This window comes from Mesoplodon densirostris, chromosome X (assembly GCF_025265405.1).
Source record: "Mesoplodon densirostris isolate mMesDen1 chromosome X, mMesDen1 primary haplotype, whole genome shotgun sequence".
Taxonomy (NCBI): domain Eukaryota; kingdom Metazoa; phylum Chordata; class Mammalia; order Artiodactyla; family Ziphiidae; genus Mesoplodon; species Mesoplodon densirostris.
In genome coordinates this window covers 52,750,581-52,774,707 of record NC_082681.1, presented here as the reverse complement: position 1 = coordinate 52,774,707, position 24,127 = coordinate 52,750,581, and positions in this window count along the sequence as shown.

Sequence of the window (24,127 nt, the reverse complement as noted above, 5' to 3'; positions counted from 1 at the left end):
GGAAAAAACTCATTGGTAAAGGCAAACATATAGTAAGATGGTAAGTCAACCACATACAAAGCTAGTAAGAAGGTTAAAACACAAAAGTAGTAAAATCATCTGTATCCACAATAAGTAGTTAAGTGATACACAAAACAAAAAGATATGAAATACGATGTCAAAAACAGTAATTGTGAGTAGAGGAGAGTAAAAATGCAAGGTAGTTAAAACGCATTTGAAATTAAGAGATCAGCAACTTAAAATAATCAGATAGATAGATAGATAGATAGATTGCTATATATAAACTTTACAGTGACCATAAATCAAAAATCTATAATAGATTCACACTCAAAAGAAAAAGAAAGTAATCCAAAATAACACAACAGATAGTCAACAAATCACAAGGGAAGAGAACAAAAGAATAAAGGAACAAAAAAGAATGGCAAAAACAACCCAAAACCAATTAATAAAATGGCAATAATACACAACTTATTACTTTAAGTAGAAATGGACTAAATGCTGCAATCAAAAGATATAGAGTGACTGAACGGATGCAAAAACAAGGTCCATCTATATCTTCACACAAGAGAGTCAATTCAGAGCTAAAGACACACACAGACTGAATGTGGGGTGATGGAAAAAGATATTCTATGCAAAGAGAAATCAAAAGAATATTGAGGTAGCGATACTTACATGAGACAAAATAGACTTTAAAACAAAGTATAGTAGACAAAGACATTATACAATATAATGATCAAGGGATCAATCCAAAAGAAGATACAATTGTAAATATGCATGTACCCAACATAGGGGCACCTAAATATATAAAGCAAATATTAACAGACATAGAAGGAGAAATTGACAGTAACACAATAATAGTATGAGACTCTAACACCCCACTTATATCAATGGGCAGATCACCTAGACAGAAAATGAAAAAAGGAAACACTGGCCTTGAATGACACATTACACTTGCTGAACTTAATAGCTATATAGAGAACATTCCATTCAAAAGTAGCAGAATCCACATTCTATTAAAGTGCATAGGGAACATTCTCCAGGAAAGATCACCTGCTAGGCCACAAAACAAGCTTCAGTAAATTTAAGAAAACTGAAATCATCTCAAGTATCTTTTCCTACCACAACACTATGAGACTAGAAATCAACTACAAGAAAGAAAAAAAAACTGCTAAAAACACAAGCATGTAGAGGCTAATAAATTATGCTACTAAACAACCAATGGATCACTGAAGCTATCAAAGAAGAACTTTTTAAAAATACCTGGAGACAAATGAAAACAAAAACACAACAATCCAAAATCTATGGGATGCAGCAAAAACAGTTCTAAGAGGGAAGTTTATAGTGATAAAAGCTTACCTTAGGGAACAAGAAAAAATCTCAAATAAACAACCTAACCTTACACCTAAAGGAACTAGAAAGAGACAAAAAAAAGAAAAAAAATACAAAGTTAATAGAAGAAAAGAAATCATAGAGTTAAGAGCAAATATAAATGAAATGGAAACTAAAAAAACAATAGAAAAAGGTCAATGAAACTAAGAGTTTGTTCTTTGAAAAAATAAACGCTATTGATCAACATTTAGCCACAACATCAAGAAAAACCAATAAAATTAGAAAAGAGAGCCCAAACCAATAAAATTAGAAATGAAAAAGGAGAAGTTACAAAAGACGTGACAGAAATACAAAGAATCATAAGCGACTACTATGAACAATTATACACCAATAAAGTGGACAATCTAGAAGAAATGGACAATTTCCTAGAGATGTACAATTTCCCAAAAATGACCCAAGAAGAAGGAGAAAATATGAACTGACCAACTACCAGTAATGAATTTGAATCAGTTAAAATGACAACAACAACAACAACAAAACCAAACTCCCTATGAACAAAAGTCCAGGAACAGATAGCTTTAGAGATGAATTCTACCAAACATGTAGAGAAAAATTAAAGATTAATCTTTCTCAGACTATTCCAAATAATTGCAGAGGAAGGAATGTATCTGAATTCATTCTACAAGGACAACATCACACTGATACCAAAATTTGACAGAGATCACAAAAAAGAAAATTACAGGTCAATAGCACTAATTAACATAGATGGGAAAGTCCTCAACAAAATATTTTCAAACCAAATCCAATATTAATATATAAAAAGAACCACACACCATCATCAAGTTGGATTTATTTCAGAGACACAGAGGTGGTACTACATTCACCAAAATTCAATGTGATACACCACATTAACAAAAAGAAGAATAAAAATCACATGATTATCTAAATAAATGTTGAGAAAGCATTTGACAAAATTCAGCAACCACTCATGATAAAAACTCTCATGGGGCTTCCCTGGTGGTGCAGTGGTTGAGAATCTGCCTACCAATGCAGGGGACACGGGTTCAAGCCCTGGTCTGGGAAGATCCCACATGCCGTGGAACAACTGGGCCTGTGAGCCACAATTACTGAGCCTGCACGTCTGGAGCCTGTGCTCCATGACAAGAGAGGCTGTGATAGCGAGAGGCCCACACACCATGATGAAGAGTGGCCCCCGCTTGCCACAACTAGAGAAAGCTCTCGCACAGAAATGAAGACCCAACACAGCCATAAATAAATAAATTAATTAATTTTAAAAAAACCTCCCATGGAAGTGGATATAGAGGGAATATATCTCAACATAATAAAGAACACTTATGACAAAAAACAGCTAACATCATACTCAATGGTGCAAAACTGAAAGCTTTTCCTCTAAATTCAGGAAAAAGAGAAGGATGCTCACTCTCACCACTTCTATTTAACACAGTATTGGAAGCCCTAACCACAGCCATCAGACAAAAAAAAAAAAAAAGAAAGAAAGAAAGAAAGATAAAAAGAAAGAAAGAAAATAAGAAAAGAAAGAAAGAAAGAAAAGGATTTAAATTATAAGTGAAGAAGTAAAACTGTCACTATATGCAAATTATATGATACTTTTTATATAAAACCCTAAAATCTCCCCAAACTCTTGGAGCTAATAAACGAATTCAGCAAAGTTGCAGGATACAAGATTAATATACAGAAATCTGTTGCTTTTCTATACACTAATAATGAACTATCAGAAAGAGAATGTAAAAAGAAATCCCACTTAAAATCACATCAAAAAGAATAAAATAGCTAGGAATAAACTTAACCAAAGAGGTGAAAGACTTATACTCCAAAAAGTATAAAACACTGATGAAGGAAATTGAATATGATACAAAGTAATGGAAAGATATACTATGCTTTTACATTGAAAGAATGAATAGTTTTAAAATGTCCATACTACCCAAAACAATCTATAGATTTAATGCAATATCTATCAAAATACCAATGACATTTTTGACATAAATAGAAAAAAATATTCCTAAAATTCATATAGAACCAAAAAAAAAAAAAAAACCCAAATTGCCAAAGTAATACTGTGAAAAAACAGAACCAACCTGGAGGTATAAAACTCCCAGACTTCAGACTATACTAAAAAGCTACAGTATATACTTGTAAAAATTAGTTGATTTGTGACATGAGATGTAAAAAAAGCTTTACAACCTGGGTCATGAACATTGCAAGAATGGGACAGTTTGCAAATATCCTTGCATTTCCAACTGAAGAACTATTGGTCTCTATATCACATAGCTCTGTAGTTACCTTTAGGATCAAGGGTAATTTTTGGTGAATGAAGCAGTTTGGAGAAAGTATTTCAAAATCTTAAATAATTGCAAATATGATTTCAATATTTTCAAACCTCACTCATATATGCAACTAGGCATACATATATTTATAATACAGTAGTCGGTATATGCATAGCAATAATTATATATTCAGCTATAAATCCAAGTTTATCTGTAACACACACACCTATGCACGTTTATTTCCATTGGTATATTGCAACACTTCAGAGATTTATCCATGTGCTGAATCAGAAGTGTCAAAGCATAGTAATTGAAGCTATTCATGAGAAGCCAAGTTACCATCCCTGGCTATGTCCCTAAGCTTAAATCAGATATAACAAAAATGCATTATTTAATCTGATAAGCACTAGCACCCATCCCCAGAACTCCTTGAGTAATAAGGCTTTTCTTTTGGTCCGGCCTGCATCTATCACTGCCAATCAGAATACACTGCTTGCATGTCACTTTAATTCTCTTTATGTAAAACATCACAAACTAGACTAAAACTTTCTCTCAAGACCTTTTCTCCTTACTACTATTTCCGTTCTGGTCAGTGGCTACACAATTACTTCAGTACATGAGTTTCATAAGCTGTAAGTCAACTTGGACTTCCTCCATCTTAACTCTTAGTCTACCCTCAATAAAAAAGTCTTTCGTATTCTTCACCCTCAGATTCACTGGGATTTCACATTTCTATTTGTTCTCCTCTTTCCTCTCACATTAATTTTTCTCAGTCAGCTTTCTAGACACTTATCTTTTCATCAGTCTCCTAAATGCTCGCATACTTTATGCCTTTGTACTTTTTTAAACATCTTTATTAGAGTATAATTGCTTTAAAATGTTGTGTTACTTTCTGCTGTATAACAAAGGGAATCAGCTATATGTATACATATATCCCCAAATCCCCTCCCTCTCACATCTCCCTCCCACCCTCCCTATCCCACCCCTCTAGGGGGTCACAAAACACCAAGCTGATCTCCCTGTGCAATGCAGATGCTTCCCACTATCTATTTTACATTTGATATTGTTTATATGTCAATGCTACTCTCTCACTTCCTCCCAACTTACCCTTCCCTCTCCCTGTGTCCTCAAGTCCATTCTTTAAGTCTGTGTCTTTACCCCTGTCCTGCCCCTAGGTTCGTCAGGACCTTTTTTTTTTTTTTTCAGATTCTGTATAATTGTTAAGATATGGTATTTGCTTTTCTCTTTCTGGCTTACTTCACTCTGTATAACAGTCTCTAGACCCATGCACGTCTCTACAAATGACCCAATTTTGCTCCTTTTAATGGCTGAGTAATATTCCATTGTATATACGTGCCACATCTTTTTTATCCATTCATCTGTCGATGGACACTTAGGTTTCTTCCATGTCCTGTCTGTTGTAAATAGTGCTGCAGTGAACATTGTGGTACATGACTCTTTTTGAATTATGGTTTTCTCAGGATATATGCCCAGTAGAGGGATTTCTGGGTCATTTGGTAAGTCTATTTTTAGTTTTTTAAGAAACCACTATACTGTTCTCCATAGTGGCTTTATCAATTCACATTCCCACAAACAGTGCAAGAGGGTTCCCTTTTCTCCACACCCTCTCCAGCCTTTATTGTTTGTAGATTTTTTGGTGATGGCCATTCTGAACGGTGTGAGGTGGTACCTCATTGTAGCTTTGATTTGCATTCCTCTAGTGATTAGTGATGTTCAGCATCCTTTCATGTGTTTGTTGTATGCCTTTGTTCTTAGTCCTCTTATTTTTTTTTACTCTCTCCCATAATAAACTTATCCAAGAACACAGACTTCAAAAAAACTTATATTCTGATGATTCCAAATTCTATCTCCAACACAGACCTATTTCTGACTTATAAATTTCATGTATAGAAGCACCCCAAATCTCCTACCCAAAACTCTTCCTTCTCTTCCTAACTCAATTGATTGACTAATATTCCACCCAGTCTTTAACCCTAAATCATTCCTCTCTCTCATTCCCCTCCACATATAATTCCTATATGATAGTTCACAATACTTTTTAATTTTGCATCAGAAATGTGTCTGTGGCATTTAGTGACTGTCCATCTCCACTGTTACTGACACTATGTCTAATATGAGGACCTAATTTATCCCTAAGTTGGACAGTTACAACCGCATTTTAATTGGTCTTTTGTCCTCTTTAATTCACCTTCCACATTTTCCCCAGAATTACATTCCTAAAACAGAAATTTTATTTTATCACCTTCCTGTTCAAATCCCCTCAAATCACCATTGATTTACCTTTATCTCTAAAACTCAGATTGCTTCACAAGGCCCCTAACTTCCTCTCCACCATCATATCTCACCATTACCTGCAATGCCATTCTAATCTAGTAATTCTGAATTATTCACTATTCTCCTAACAGAAAACCCTTCTTCTTGTCCATTTTTCCAATACATCATTTTTTAACATTTTTATTGGAGTATAATTGCTTTACAATGCTGTGTTAGTTTCTGCTTTATAACAAAGTGAATCAGTTATACATATACATATATCCCCATATCTCTACCCTCTTGTGTCTCCCTCCCTCCCACCCTCCCTATCCCACCCTTCTAGCTGGTCACAAAGCACGGAGCTGATCTCCCTGTGCTATGCAACTGCTTCCCACTAGCTATCTATTTTACATTTGGTAGTGTTTATATGTCCATATATACACTATCACTCTCTCACTTTATCCTAGCTTACCCTTCCCCCTCCCCATGTCCTCAAGTCCATTCTCTAGTAGGTCTGCGTCTTTATTCCCATCTTGCCCCTAGGTTCTTCATGACCATTTCTTTTTTTTTTTAGATTCCATATATATGTGTTAGCGTATGGTATTTGTTTTTCTTTTTCTGACTTACTTCACTCTGTATGACAGACTCTACATCCATCCACCTTACTATAAATAACTCAATTTCGTTTCTTTTTATGACTAATATTGCATTGTATATATGTGCCACATCTTCTTTATCCATTCATCTGTCAATGGGCACTTAGGTTGCTTCCATGTCCTGGCTATTGTAAATAGAGCTGCAATGAACATCCAATTCATCTTAAAACACCCTTGTCATTATTCAAGTTTCAGCACAAATTTCACTTCCTCTGTGAGCATTTCTGTTACTGCCCTAAGCAGAATAATCACTCCATCTTTTGTAATTCCATAGGAAAACACATCAGACTGTACTGAAATTGCTTGTTTTTATATGTATCCCTTCCTCCATAAAATGTGGAATTCTCAAAAGAGAATTAGTGTATCATGGCAGAAAACAACATTTGCTTTAATTAAAATTATTATTTGAAGAAAATGTTGAAGTTAGGAAATTCCTTTTACAAACACTTTCCGGAAATGGAATTGTAAATCAGAGATAACTCAAACAGAAAGAAATACCAGTCTGAATGCTCTAGTGCTTTGTAATGATCTGAGATGTTTTATTGCTCATGTGTAAGTTAGGGAAGAAGAAGGAAAAAGAATACATTATTAATTCACATAATGCAGATATCAATAAAGATATATCTACCTACTTATTCATTCCTTCAGAAAATATTTTTTAAATATCAACTATTGTGCTAGATGCTTATAAATACAAAGGTAAATTAGACCATTATAATTCCTTCAAGAGACTTGAAAGAGCAAATATATATTATAAAGTATATACCTGGGACCTAGTGGATTTGCCCTCCTGCCTTAACCAACAGTAAAATATGAAAAAAAAGTTTGAACAATTGTTTTAATAGAAAACAAGCAGCATAGGAAAGTGATCCCTGAAAGAAATGAAATACATAAGGTGAGGCTTATGGTTACCTGAAGGAAATTTACATACAGTAACACAGGAGTGGGAAAGTGTACATAACACAGAAATCTAAGTGAGTTGAAGAGATGGAACTTAGAGTTTGGGGGGACCAAGATGGCTAAAATTTTGGAGACAAAGAACTAGAGAAAAGGGAACTGCAAAGAGAGAGAACACTGAAAATCTCCAACAGGTTTATCTGAGTGTTTGGCTGAGTAGTGCTCTGTGCATGCATGAGAACGAAATTACTTCAAGCCAGGACACAGAAGCAACCTAAGTGTCCATCGACAGATGAATGGGTAAAGAAGATGTGGCACATATATACAATGGAATATTACTCAGCCATATAAAGCAATGAAATTTAGTTATTTGTAGTGAGGTGGATGGACTTAGAGTCTGCCATACAGAGTGAAGTAAGTCAGAAAGGGAAAAACAAATACCATATGCTAACACGTATATATGGGATCTAAAAAAAAAAAAAAGGTTCTCATGAACATAGGGACAGAACAGGAATAAACACACAGACGTAGAGAATGGACTTAAGAACACAGGAGGTGTAGAAGGGGAAGCTGGGATGAAGTGAGAGAGTAGCATTTACATATATACACTACCAAATGTAAAATAAATAGCTAGTTGAAAGCAGCTGCATAGGATAGGGATAATAGCTCGGCACTTTGTGACCACCTCGAGGGGTGGGAAAGAGAGGGTGGGAGAGAGGCTCAAGATGGAGGGAATATCGGGATATATGTATACATATATCTGATTCACTTTGTTATACAGCAGAAACTAACAAAAACATTTTAAAGCAATTATACTCCAGTAAAGGTGTAAAATAAACAAACAAACTAACTAATAAATAAAAAGCTGAACCCATAAAAACAGAGAATAAAGTGTTAGTTACCAGGGGCTAGGGGGTGGAAAGTGGGGAGATTAGTCAGAGTACAAGTTTCCAGTTATAAGATGTTTAAGCACTGTGATTATAGTTAATTATACTTATTATATACTTGAAAGTTGCTAAAGAGTTGATCTTAATGGTTTCATCATACACAAAAAATTGTAATTATGTGATGTGATGAAGGTGTTAGTTAACGCTCTGGTAGTACTTATATAGCAATATATAAATGTATCAAATCAACCACATTGTACACTTTTAACTTAGATAATGTTGTGTCAGTTACATCTCAATAAAGCTGTAAAAGGGTAAAGAAGAGTTAACACCAATCCTTCTGAAAATCTTATGGACAAAAAATTTAAATGGACGAAACATTCCTAACTCATTCTATGAGACCTTTATTACCCTAATACTGATACTACTGTCCAGTGTTATAGACAGAAACTACTACTCTTCCTTGGGCTTCCCAGCCTGCTGAAATACCTTGCATATTTTGGTCCTGCAAAGCCTCCACAATTGTATGAGCCAACTCATTAAAATCTCTTTCTCTCTCCCTCTCCCTCTCTCTCTCTCCCACACACATATTTATAAATATATATATATATATGTATATATATATATACATATATATATACATATATAGGTAAATAGATCAATAGATCGATAGATAGATATTCTTTATTCTGTTTCTATGGAGTACACAGATTTTAGTGCTGTGAAGTAATCTTGATGTAAGAAAAAAATGATAATTTGGAAGTGAGTAATGGGTAGAAGATGGAAGAAATTTTAGGATGATGTTAAAAAGGTTAGATTAACTTAAAGACATTATTGGTATAAATATGGATTTTAAAGGTCATCCTGGTGAAGCCTCAGATGGAAACAAAGAACTTGTTTTTGGACATTGGAGGAAAAGTGATGATTACTATAAAGTGGAAAGGAATTTGCCTTAATTATATTCTAACATATTGTAGAAGGTAGAACTTGTGAGTTGTGAACTTGGGTATTTAGCTGAGGGAATTTCTAATCAAAGTCCTGAAGTACAACCTGTTTTGTCCTTGCTACTTGTAATAAAATACAAGAGGAAAGAGAAAAATTGAAAGAGGGGTTGTTAAGGAGAAAGGAACCAGAACTTCAGTGTGTAGTTAATTCTTAGCCTATCTACATTGCAAAACATAAGAAAGTAAGTTCTAGAGAGAACACTAAGTGTTTGGCTGAATAAACACGCAATAACGAGATTATGAGTATGACTCATGGATCTAATCAAACATCTCAGCAGAAGGCAGGAATAGAGATGAGGTTATTCCAGCATAAACACTGCCTGCTTAAACTAAAGAGGAAACAGATGGAGCAAAATTAAGGAAGACTGTTGGATGTCTGGGATTGTACAGGGCAGGATAATATAGCTATCTGGCTGCTAACTTGACTTACCCTTCAAGAGAAGGAAAGAATATACTCCACAGGTGATTTAGAGATTAACAGGGCTGCTACTCACACCACAGGCCCAGAGGGCACAGGTTAGGGGAGGCAAGGAAATCTATTCCTCAGTTTCAGCAAGCCAGGCTTCCACTGCCTGAGATCTCAGGGGTGAGGCCATTGCTCAGGGCCTAAGGAACAATGCCACCACACGGGGCCACAAGGGTTGGGCAGCCACCTCAATGGACCTAGCACGTGAGATCACCACCCACATTGGCACAGAGGACAGAGCAATGAGACAATGGATAATTCTAGAATCTTAAAATCTAATGAAATTAGATTAGTTTTGGACTTGCTTAGAACCCATGACCCCATTCTTCTTTATGATTTCTGCCTTTTGAAATGGAGATGTCTATACTCTGCCTGTTTCATCATTATATTTTGGTGGCAGAAAACTCATCTGGTTTGATAAATTAACGGTTGGAGAAAAATTTGGTTTCAGGTGAATCATACCTCAAGTCTCACCCATACTTGACTTAGATGATATTTAGATGAAATTTGAGACTTGGGAGTTGATACTGGAATGGGTTATGACTTTGGGGCTTTTGAGATGGAAGTGAATATATTTTTAATGTGAGAACATAAATTTGGGGTGTCCAGAAAAAGAAGTGTTATGGACTGAATTGTGTCCCCTGTCAATGCATATGTTGAAGTCCTAACCCCCAGTACCTCAAAATATGACTGTACTTAGAGATACGGCCTTGAAAAAGCAATTCACTTAAAAAGAGGTCATTAGGGTGGACCTTAATCCAATCTGACTTGTGTCCTTATAAGGAAATTAGGGCACACAGACATGAGACATATGTATGAACAGAGTAAAGACCATAAGAAGACAATGAGAGATGAAAGCCATCTACAAGAAAAAAAGAGATGTCTCAGGAAAAAACTGTTGCTACCTTGATCTCAGACTTCTACCCTTCACAACTGTGACAAAATAAATTTGTTTTTTAAGCCACCCAGTTTGCAGTACTATGTATGGCAGCCCTAGAAAATGAATGCAGCCAGACAAAGACATTACAAGAAAATAAAACTAAAGACAATTATGCCTTGTAAATATTGATGTAAAAATTCTCTGCAAAATATTAGTAAATCAAACTTGACAACATATTAAAGGGATTGTATATCATGATCAAGTGGGATTTATCCTGAAATGCTAGCATAGTTCAATAAAAGAAAATCAGTCTATGTAATACAGCACATTAACAGAATGGAGAAGAAGGGGGAAAAAAAGCTTGATCATCTCAATTAATGCAAAAAATCATTTGACAAAATTTAACAACTTTTTATGATAAAAACACTCAACACACTGGAAACTGAAAGAACTCACCTCAACATAATAAAGATCATATATGAAATCCCTCACAGATAACATAATACTGAATGGTGAAAGGTTGAAAACTTTTCCTTTAAGACAAGTAACAAGGCATAGATGCTCATTTTTGCCACTTCTCTTCAATATAGTATTGGAATTCTATCCAGAGTAATTAGCCAAGAAAAGGAAATAAAGATGTAAAATTTTCTCTGATAACAGATGACATGATCCTATATGTATAAAACCCTAAATATTCCATTAAAACTGTTAGAACTAATAAATAAATTCAGCAGAATTTGCTTCTCTATACTTAACAATGGCCAATCCAAAAGTGAAATAATTTAAAATAGCATCAAAAAGAAAAAAAAATACTTAAGAATATACTTAACCAAGGGAGAGAAAGACATACCATGTAAACTATAAAACACCACTGAAAGAAATTAAAGAAGAAAAAAATAAATGAAAATACATCTCATGTTCATGGATTGAAAGACTTAATATTGTAAATATGTTAAGAACCTCCAAAATAAACTGCAGACTCAATGAAATCCATATCAAAATCCAAAAAAAAAAATTTTGCAAAAATAAAGAAAAATCCTTCCTACAATTCAAATGGAAACTCAAAAATAATATGGAAAAAGGAGAATAAAATTGGTGGACTCACTCTTTCTCATTTCAAATCTTACCACAAACTTCAGTAATGAAAAGAGTATGGGAGTAAGTAGCACAAAGACAGAAATATAGACCAATGGAATAGAATGAAGAGTCCAGAAAGAATCCCTCAAATATATGGTCAAATGATTTTCAACAAGGTTTACGAGACAATTCAGTGGATAAAGGACAATCTTTTCAACAAATAATGCTGGGAAAATGTGATGTCCATATTCAAAACAATAAATTTCAACACTTATCTTACATCATATACAAAAATTAAAGAAACATGGATCAAAGACCTAATCATAAAAGCTAAATATTAACTCTTGGAAGAAAACAGAGGAAAAGCTTCAGTAAATTGGATTTGGAAATTATTTCTTGGATATGACATCAAAAGCAAAGGCAACAAAAGAAAAAAGAGATACTTTGGACCTCATCAAAACTAGAAATTTTGTGCATTAAAAGATACTAACAGCAAAGTAAAAGGCAAACCTTGCTATGGAGAAAATATTTTCAAATCTTATATCTAATAATGGATTAATATCCAGAATATGTAAAGCAGTCCTAAAACACAGCAACAAAAAACAACCCAATTTAGTAATGGTAAAAGGGCCTGAATAGACATCTCTCCAAAGAAGATATATAAATGACCAATAAGTACATGGAAAAATGCTTAACATCTCTAATCATTAGGAAATTTAAAATCAAAATCATAATGAGATACAATTTCACACACTAGAATGGCTACTAGTAAAAAATCTTTAAAAATAGTAGGATGGCAGCAAAAATTATATGCATAATTACCATATAGTCTAGCATGATGTTTAAATTTATGTCAACATGACTGGACTAAGGGATGCCCAGACACCTGGTAAAACATTATTTTTGGGTGTGTTTGTGAGGGTGTTTCTGGAAGAGATTAGCTTTTCAATCAGTACATTGAGTAAAGAAGATTGCCTTCACTAATATGGGTAGCCATGATCCAATCCACTGAGGGCCTACAGAGACCAAAAAGTCAGAGGAAAGGAAAATTTACTTTTTTCTTGAGCTGAGATACCCTACTTCTTCTGACCTCAGACATCAGCTCTCCTGGTTCTCAAGCTATTGACTCAGATCTGACTTAACACCATTGGTTCCTGATTCTCGGGCCTTTGGACTCAGACTGGAACTTACACCATTGGCTCCCCTGGTTCTCAGGACTTTGGACTCAGACTGAATTAGACTATTAGCTTTCCTGGTTTTCCAGATTGTAGACAGCAGATTGTGGGACTTCTTGGCCTCCATGATTTTATATAAATATAAATATATATATATATATATATATATATTATTGTTTCTGTTTATCTGGAGAACTCTAATACAGATTTGGATACCAAGAGTGGTTCTAAATGAACAAAATTTTAAGGATGAATTTTTTGAAATAGTTCTGGAGTTTCTGGAATGATTGTCTAATCTGATTATGTTTAAAGATGTTAATGACTCTATTTCCAGTAGTAAAAAGAACACTGATAGTGCATGGTATGAACTGTTTACAGAGATATACAAGATGTAAGCATTGGATAGTCCTAATCAACCACTTATAAGAAGCAAGGAGCTAAGCGACTCTAAATATGATACCTTTGAACATTTTTTGAAAACTAAGGAATGTAATAACATTGATTGGTTGCTCCTAAAGTTGCTGGACAAAGTGCTGAAATAAAAGGATGCACTCAGGGATTCAAATTCCCGGCTCAAGAACACTATAAATGACCTAAGAGTTTCTGTGTGCACCCTGATGGAAAACCTCATCTCGCATAGACACAGGGCTGAAATCATACACACAACCTCATCCTATAATTGGCTGAATTACAATGCAAATTGAATTCTCAGCCTCATAGGGTGTCTGCTGATAAAATGAGGGTATTGATTGGAAAAGAATAGGATCCTTTAAGTTGGCATGGGGAATATGGGAAGGCCCTGATGAAGCTGAGGATAATGAGCCTTGAAATTGTGATGTGTCTTCTTTGCTAATGGAAGAGGTCTCCCAACCACAGTGGTACCTACCTCTCCACCCACAGTGGTAGCAACCATTCTATCTTGATATGTGGGGATTAACTCTGCATTGTCTGAAGAAATAGTATTGCCACCCCCTGAGGTGGATACCATGCAAGACAATGCTGACTCTCCTCAGGATCCATTGTTGTTACCCATCTTGGTTTCTAGACCTATAACAAAACTTAAGCCCAGCAGGCCCCTAAAGGTGAGATACAAAGTGTGTTCCACGAAGAGGTGTGCTACACTCCAAAAGAACAACTTGAGTTTTCTAATTTATACAAGCAGAAATCTGAGGAACATGTGTGGGAATGGATATTAAAGGTGTAGGATAATGGTGGAAAGAACATAAATTTGGATCATGATGAATTTATTGATATAGACTCACTAAACAGAGATTCCATATTTAACACTTCAGTTTCAGAAGTTAGAAAGGGCTTTAACTGTTCCTTTGGTTGTTTGGTTGAGACAGGCACCGAAAGATGGCCCACTGTGAGCAAATGGAAATACGAGACCTCCCATGGTTTAATGTAGAGGAAGAGACTCAAAGGCTTAGGAACACCGGAATGTTATAGTGGATTTATGATTCAAGACCTAATCAGCCACACTGGGAGGGTCCAGAAGACATACCTTTCACCAATATTTTGAGAAATAAATTTCTGAAGGAAGCCCCAGTATCCTTGATGAGCTCTGTGATTTTTTAATGTAGATCAGACCATAGAGAAGGAATCCCAGACACTCAATTGGAAAACCTAAGTGCAATGGGAGTAGTCAGATCCTAAGAAGATAGGGGTCAAATGGCAGGACTCAACCTCCAAAAGCAAGGTGGATGTGGTTACTGTAATGGACAGCAGAGCCAAAGCAGCAGTCAGAATAATCTGACTCTTGCAGACCTATGGCACCGGCTAGTTAACCATTGGGTTCCTAGAAGTGAAATAAATAGGAAGACTACTAAATTCTTACTTGGTTTATATAAGCAAGAAAGTTCTAGGTCAAGTGAATGAAAGTTTAATTGGAATTATAAAAACAGAAAGTCACAACTTCTAAATCAATTCCCGGATTTGAATCAGTTTACAGATTCAGAACCCCTTAAATGAAGGGGAAGCTGAGTCCCCTAGGGGAAGAATCTTGGTACAATATAGAAAATTTATAGTGTTAATCTTTCTCCTAGACTTCCCCAAATGGACCTATGGCCTTTTACCAGGGTGAATGTACACTAGGGAAAATGAAATAATCAGACCTTTTGAGGACTATTGGTCACTGAATCTAAACAGACACTTGATTCTAAGAGAGCCAAAGTGTCACTGTGGTACTTCAGTCAGAGTAGAGGCTTATGGAGGCCATTTGATTAATGAATCCATTAATATAGCTCCAGTGCATCTCACAGTGAGTCTTGGAACTCATCCTGTGGTTATTTCCCCAGTTCCAGATTGAACTACTGGAATAGAAATACTTAGCATCTGGCATCTTAAGAATAAAAATGTTAGAGCAAATCAAATCCGAAGTAAGAAGAAGGAAGTCAATAATGAAGAGCATAAATCAATAAAACAGAGAAAACAATAGACAAAACCACAGAAACAAAACTTCTTTGTAAATAATAAAATTGATAAATCATTTTTGTGAATAAAAAGTGGACATAACTACAGATCTTACAGACATTAAAAAGAGATTAAGGGCATGTTATGAAAATTTTATAGCAATAACTTCAACAATGAACCGAACTAATGAAATGCACAGTATGGAACCTTAATCAAGAAGAAAAATAACATCAATAAACCGAACAGTCCTTTAATTTATTAAAAGTAATTTTACAGTTAAAAATCTTCACACAAAGAAAACTTCAGGCCCAGGTAAGTTCATTGGTAAATTGTACCAAATATTTGAGGGAGAAATAATACCAATTCTACAGAAACATTTCTAAAATGTAGAAGAGTTAGGAATACTTCTGAACTCATTATTCTGATATGAACAACAGAAAATAAAAGATATTATGCATGCATAAAGAAAACTACAGACAAATGTCTCTCAAGAAAAGACACATAATCCATAATAAAGGCTTAGCAAATTGAGTCATGATACATTTAATAAGGATAAAACATCATGAACAAATGATGTTCATAGGAATACAAATTTGTCTCAATATACAAAAATCAATTGATGCAACTTATATTAAGATTCTAAAAAAGAAAACCTTATGATCATCTCAATTAATGTAAAAGATCATTTGACAAGACATACTCCCATTAACAATAAAAGAAAAAAAAATCAACAAACTAGAAATAGAGGGAAATGCCTTACTCTGTTAAAGGATATTGATGAAAAGCTTACAGCTAATATATTAATGCTGAAAGAATGCCCGTTTTTTCCCTAATATTGAACACAAGGCAAGAATGTCCACTTTCATCACTTCTACTTAACGTTATAACAGAAGTCCTAATTAATCAATTATAAGAAGGTAAACAACCCAATAATGAAATGGACATAGTTGAACCGACTGGCAAATAAGCAGATGAAATATGCTCAGCATCATCAGTTATTAAGGAAAGGCAAAACAAAGCCACAAGGAGATACCTCTCTGCATGTACTCTAAAACCCTAAAATTTAAAAGATTAATAATATCAAGTTTGTGGTTGATGTGGAGGAACTGGACAGTTTTGCAGTTTCTTATACAGTTAAGCATACAGTTATCAATAATCCTATTCCCCTAACTTACTCAAGATAAATGAAAACATATGTCCACAAAAGGACTTGTAAACTAATTTTTAAAACAGTTTTAGTCATAGGAGGCACAGGCTGTAAATAACCAAAATGACTGTCAATGGGTAAACAGATAAATGAATCGTGGTATATCTCTATAGTGAAGTAGTATTCAGCAACTAAAAGAGATTGACTACTGACACATACAACATGGATTAATCCCAGTAGCATTATAGTGTGAAGTAAGACATTAAAGCCTGTATACAATGTAAATTCTCTTAAATGAAATTCTAGGAAAACTAAAGACATAGTGACAAAAAGAATGTCTATAGTTGGCAAGGCATGAGTTTTGAGTGAAGATATTGACAGCAAAGGAGCGAGCACAAGAGAAAGTTTTGACTTGATGGAAATGTGATGCTACATGACTTGTTACACGACTGTGTACAATAATAAAATTTCATGAAACTGTATACTTAAAATTAGTTAATTTCACTGTATGTAAGTTATACCTCAATAAAGTTGTAATTTAAAAAAAATGAGAAAAAAATGAATTGGGATGGAAAGTCATATAATAATATTTAACATTTGTGAACATCTAGTTTATTTTAGGCATAATGTTGGGTATTCTATAGGTATTATTCTGTTATATCCCCACAGTAGCCCTTCAAGATAGATATAATATTATACTCCTATTTTATAGATAAAAATGAGGACTTATGGATATTAAATAACTACCCAAAGCCACACAATCCATAAGCAATAGAGCCAGAATATGAACACATATTTGTCTGTTACCAAAGCTTATGCTCTTAATATTTTGTTATCACATCTCTAAGTATACATTAAGAACTATAATAAAAGTATATTGTATTAGTTAACATTAAACAAGAAAAGAGAAAGGAATCTAGTCAAACAAAGGAGCTTTAAAAGGTGTAGTAAAGTGAATTATATAAAATTATCAGAAAGCCCACTTGTGGACCCTTTCATCCACCTCAGTTAAGTCCTAAAGCAACTTACATATTACCAATTTTCTGTACCATCCTATAAAATGTTTCATAAGAGGAAATGTCCACAAAAGCAAGGACTTGTCTTTATATGTGTTTGTATTGTACACAGTGTAGTAGCGATTCTTAATAAATGTTGAAGAAGAACACTACTACAACAACGGAGACTAAAGATATATATTAGAAGAAAATTCTGTCAGTAAATGAAGACATTTGAAATAAATAATGAATAAAACTGGCAAACAATTTAATTCATTTTCTTATTAAGTATTTAGATGGGAAAATGAATAAAAGAAATTTAGGTAATTGAGCAGAAATTAAATATCTTACATAAACAGCTATTAGCAAAGAGGTAAAGTCCTTGGAATATGGGAACTTGCATAAATGAACTAATCCTGGCTGCATACTTATTGGGTGTTAGGAAAATAGATTAAAATATTTACTCAACCATTTGTACTCATTTAATAAGATTACAGAAGACTGGAAAATTAAAATATGGTAGTCTCAAACGAATCTCAGTAAAAATAATAATGAGAAAATTGACAAATGTCTTTCTGCTTCTCCTGCCATTCTAAACTTCCTCTGTATTCCAGTTTCACAGATGGTGGGGGAAGAGAGAAGAATTTGTAGGATAGTAAAACTGTGATAACAGTGAGCTGGACTAGGGAGGACTACAAAGTACAGAGGTAGGGCTACAAGACGTTAACCACAGATATCCACAACAACTGAAGAAACTACATAGACAGCCATACTACAAGGAGGATTTGCCTGGATAATGTGCCCATATATAAAGAGATAGACATTGCTTCTCAAAAGTATCAAGTACCCAATTAATTTTTAAGCTTTTTTGAATCACAGATTGCACATTATCTCCCATGTATTAATACCATATCCTGTGATAAACCAATCTCTGATATATTTCTTCTAAGGTCTTTTCAATCTTTGGTGTTTTGTGTGTGTGTGTGTGTGTGTGTGTGTTTCCTCCCAACATATAAACCTAGGGAAACAAATTGGGTTGTGAGTGTTTGTTTCTGAGCAAGAGCTTTACAACAAAGAAACGTCTATTAACATTTCATCAGAACCCATGTCTATGAAAGGTACCCCAGTTGCTAGCAGGATAATTTGAACTAGCATATTGATGTAATATCAAATTTATAAACAACATTTTGTTTAAAATATATAACCAATGAGCACACATTCACGTTCAACCAAAATTCAATATAAGTCCTTCTTTAAAAATACAAATCTAGAAATAATGAATTTAGAAAAATAAAATAAAAAAATAAGTCTTTGTGTTCTGTGGATGGAAAACAAAAGACAGTAAATTGGGACCATAGTTATAAAGCACAGTCAGTTAGTTCTGCAACACATATCAGAACCCTAAGCCTCAGTGGATCTAGTTGAAGTTCTCTGGATGTTTACTGAGATACAAATGTGTCTGATGTACTTGTGTCCTAGTAAATTCTAAATCTAACTAGATTTATCTGGAATTAGATATAAAGATAGTTTAAAATAATTTTCACTGGGAGAATAAGACAACATTATTCCTCATGTATTTTTATAAGTTGGTTAAGACGTCCCAGGTTTACATCTCAGGAAAGGAGCAGGAGATGATTTTCCACAGAGTAGTCACATTATGCCTCCTGGGCTAATGTGACATTTTACTAATCTCATAGCACAGTACAAGATGTGTTTTAATTTTAAACCATCTATTCCTTGATGAGATGACAAGATAAAACCTTTTTTGAGTTTACATTTAGATAAAGAAGCAAAAATAGGATAAAATGCTTCATAAACTGTAAAACACATTTTAGTCACTGTTGAACTTTTTTATGTTTGAGTTATAATCAATATATAACATTGTATTAGTTTTAGGTGTACAACCTAATAATTTTATACATCTAGAACTTAATACCATAATAAGTTTAGTTAACATTCATCACTACACATAGTCACAAATTGTATTTACCTTGTGATGAGAACTTTTAAGATCTACTCTCTTAGCAACTTTCACATACACAGTACATCATTGTTCACTATAGTCACCATGCTGTACACTACATCCCCAGGGCTTATTTATCTTAACAGGAAGTTTGTACCTTTTGATCACCTTCATCCAATTCCTCTACCCTCCTACTTCCAATTCTGGTAACCTCAAGTCTAATCTCTTTTTCTATGAGTTTGTTCTTTTCTTCTCCTTCCCCTCTCCCTCCTCCTCCTTCCATTCCCCCCTCTTTTTCTTATTCTTTTTCTTTCTTTAGATTCCACATATAAGTGAGATTATACAGTATTTCTCTTTATATGCCTGACTTATTTCACTTAGCATAATGACCTCAAGGTCCATTCATGTCATTGCAAAATTTATATATATATATAACATTTCTTTATTCATTCATCCAACAACAAAATTTATTTCCACATCTTGGTTATTGCACATAATGCTTCAGTAAAGATTGATGTTCAGATATCTGTTTGTGATAGTAATTTCATGTCCTTCAGATAAATACTGAGAAGCGGAATTGCTGAATCATGTGGTAGTTCAATTTTAAATTTTTTTGAGGAATGTCAATGTGGTTTTCCACAGTGATTGTACCAATGTACAATCTCACTAACAGTGTACGATGGTTCCCTTTTCATTACATCCTCACCAACTCTTGCTATTTCATGTCTTTTTGATAAAAGGCATTCTACCAAGTGTGAGGTGATATCTCATTGTTATTTGGATTTGTATTTCTCTGATGATTAGTGATGTTGAACACATTTTCATACACTTGTTGGCCATTAATATGCCTTCTTTGGAAAAAGGTCTATTCAAAAACATGTCTTATGCAATCTTTTTGCCCTTTTTCACTGCTGAGAACAACATGGTTTACATGTGGTATTACAATACATACCTACAGATTTCAGTAGGTTTTTATCGGATTGGTGGGGTTTAACTATGTTGAGTTCTCTGTTTATAGCCTGAGGCAAAATGCCTAACTAATTTTTAAAACTACTTAAGTAATAGGTACGTGGGAACAATTATAAAAATCAAATAAGCACATTAATAAATAATAAATTAATAGAATTTAAATTAAGCTATATGCTTATGTTATTTATCCAAAAATGAAAAGCCTTACTTCTTTCATGTGATTAATTCTTAGACTCTATTCTTGTGTTCTGCATAGTGTGACTAAGTTCTGTCAATAGCCAGCTGTTCAAGTATAGGAGAAACCCCTGTTAGTGACTAATTATTGCATTGTCCCCTGGAGGAATCAGTTTAGTGTTTCAGACACTTGGAATAAAAGCTTGTTTTTCATAACACTCTCAAAGACTGCAGGATTTCTTTTTGTTCAGCCTTATCTTCAAGTAGTTTAAAAGTATAATATTTACAGAGGAATAATCTGTTTCTGGGGTCAGAGATAGTCAGACAATCATGTTTCAGTAATAGTCTCTTGGCAGGTTTTTCATTAACAGAGGAAGTCTGTTTTACAAGACTTTTTTTAACGTTTTTTTTGGAGTATAAGTGCTGTGTTAGTTTCTGCTTTATAACAAAGTGAATCAGTTATTCATATACATATATCCCCATATCTCTACCCTCTTGCATCTCCGTCCCTCCCAGGCTCCCTATCCCACCGTTCTACCTGGTCACAAAGCACCGAGCTGATCTCCCTGTGCTAGGCGAATGCTTCCCACTAGCAGTCTATTTTACACTTGGTAGTGTTTATATGTCCATATACACACTATCACTCTCTCACTTTGTCCCAGCTTACCCTTTCCCCTGCCCATATAATCAGGTCCATTCTCTAGTAGGTCTGCGTCTTTATTCCCATCTTGCCTTTAGGTTCTGCACTACCATTTTTTTTCTTGGTTCCATATATATGTGTTAGCATATGGGATTTGTTTTTCTCTTTCTGACTTACCTCACTCTGTATGACAGAGTCTAGGCCCATCCAACTCACAACAAATCACTCAATTTCATTCCATTTTGTGGCTGAGTAATATTGCATTGTATATATGTGCCACATCTTCTTTATCCATTCATATGTTGATGGACACTTAGGTTCCTTCCATGTCCCGGCTATTGTAAATAGAGCTGCAATTTACAGGTGGTACATGACACATTTTGAATTATGGTTTTCTCAGGATATACGCCCAGTAGTGGGATTGCTGGGTCGTATGATAGTTCTATTTTGAGTTTTTAAAGGAACCTACGTGCTGTTCTCCATAGTGGCTACATCAATTTACATTCCCAAAAACAGTGTATGAGGGTTACCTTTTCTCCACACCCTCTCCAGAATTTATTGTTGTATATATTTTGATGATGACCATTCTGACCAGTGTGAGATGATATTGCACTGTAGTTTTTTTTGTTAATTAGTTTCTGCTTTATAACAAAGTAAGTCAGTCATACACATACACCTGTTCCCACATCTCTTCCCTCTTGCATCTCCCACCATCCCACCCTCCCTATCCCACCCCTCCAGGTGGTCACAAAGCACCGAGCTGATATCCCTGTGCTAGGCGGCTGCTTCCCACTATCTATCTACCTTACATTTAGTACTGTATATATGTCAATGCCTCTCTTTTGCTGTGTCACAGCTTACCCTTCCCCTTCCCCATATCCTCAAGTCCATTCTCAATTAGGTCTGTGTCTTTATTCCTGTTTTACCCCTAGGTTCTTCATGACTTTTTTTTTCTTAAATTCCATATATATATGTTAGCATACGGTATTGTCTTTCTCTTTCTGACTTACTTCACTCTGTATGACAGACTCTAGGTCTATCCACCTCATTACAAATAGCTCAGTTTCGTTTCTTTTTATGGCTGAGTAATATTCCATTGTATATATGTGCCACATCTTCTTTATCCATTCATCCGATGATGGACACTTAGGCAGTTTCCACCTCCGGGCTATTGTAAATAGGGCTGCTATGAACATTTTGGTACATGTCTCTTTTTGAATTATGGTTTTCTCAGGGTATATGCCTAGTAGTGGGATTGCTAGGTCATATGGTAGTTCTAATTTTAGTTTTTTAAGGAACCTCCATACCATTCTCCATAGTGGCTGTACCAATTCACATTCCCACCAGCAGTGCAAGAGTGTTCCCTTTTCTCCACACCCTCTCCAGCATTTATTGTTTCTAGATTTCTTGATGAGGGCCATTATGACTGGTGTGAGATGATACCTCATTGTAGTTTTGATTTGCATTTCTCTAATGAGTAAAGATGTTGAGCATCCTTTCATGTGTTTTTTGGCAGTCTGTATATCTTCTGTGGAGAAATGTATGTTTAGGTCTTCTGCCCATTTTTGGATTGGGTTGTTTGTTTTTTTGTTATTGAGCTGACTGAGCTGCTTATAAATTTTGGAGATTAATCCTTTGTCAGTTGCTTCATTTGCAAATATTTTCTCCCATTCTGAGGGTTGTCTTTTGGTCTTGTTTATGGTTTCCTTTGCTGTGCAAAAGTTTTGAAGTTTCATTAGGTCCCATTTGTTTATTTTTGTTTTTATTTCCATTTCTCTAGGAGGTGGGTCAAAAGGATCTTGCTCTGATTTATGTCATAGAGTGTTCTGCCTATGTTTTCCTCTAAGAGTTTGATATTTTCTGGCCTTACATTTAGGTCTTTAATCGATTTTGAGCTTATTTTTGTGTACAGTGTTAGGGAATGATCTAATCTCATACTTTTACATGTCCCTGTCCAGTTTTCCCAGCACCACTTATTGAAGAGGCTGTCCTTTCTCCACTGTACATTCCTGCCTCCTTTATCAAAGATAAGTTGAACATATGTGTGTGGGTTTATCTCTGGGCTTTCTATCCTGTTCCATTGATCTATCTTTCTGTTTTTGTGCCATTACCACACTGTCTTGATTACTGTAGCTTTGTAGTATAGTCTGAAGTCAGGGAGCCTGATTCCTCCAGTTCCATATTTCGTTCTCAAGATTGCTTTGGCTATTCGGGGTCTTTTGTTTTTCCAAACAAATTTTGAAATTTTTTGTTCTAGTTCTGTGAAAAATGCCAGTGGTAGTTTGATAGGGATTGCACTGAATCTGTAGATTGCTTTGGGTAGTAGATTCATTTTCACAATATTGATTCTTCCAATCCAGGAGCATGGTATATCTCTCCATATGTTTGTATCATCTTTAATTTCTTTCATCAGTGTCTTATAATTTACTGCATACAGGTCTTTTGTCTCCTTAGGTAGGTTTATTCCTAGGTATTTTATTCTTTTTGTTGCAATGGTAAATGGGAGTGTTTCCTTGATTTCACTTTCAGATTTTTCATCATTAGTGTACAGGAATGCCAGAGATTTCTATGCATTAATTCTGTATCCTGCTACTTTACCAAATTCATTGATTAGCTCTAGTAGTTTTCTGGTAGCATCTTTAGGATTCTCTATGTATAGTATCATGTCATATGCAAACAGTGACAGCTTTACTTCTTCTTTTCCAATTTGGATTCCTTTTATTTCCTTTTCTTCTCTGATTGCTGTGGCTAGAACTTCCAAAACTAGGTTGAATAAGAGTGGTGAGAGTGGGCAGCCTTGTCTTTTCCTGATCTTAGTGGAAATGGCTTCAGTTTTTCACCATTGAGGATGATGTTGGCTGTGGGTGTGTCATATA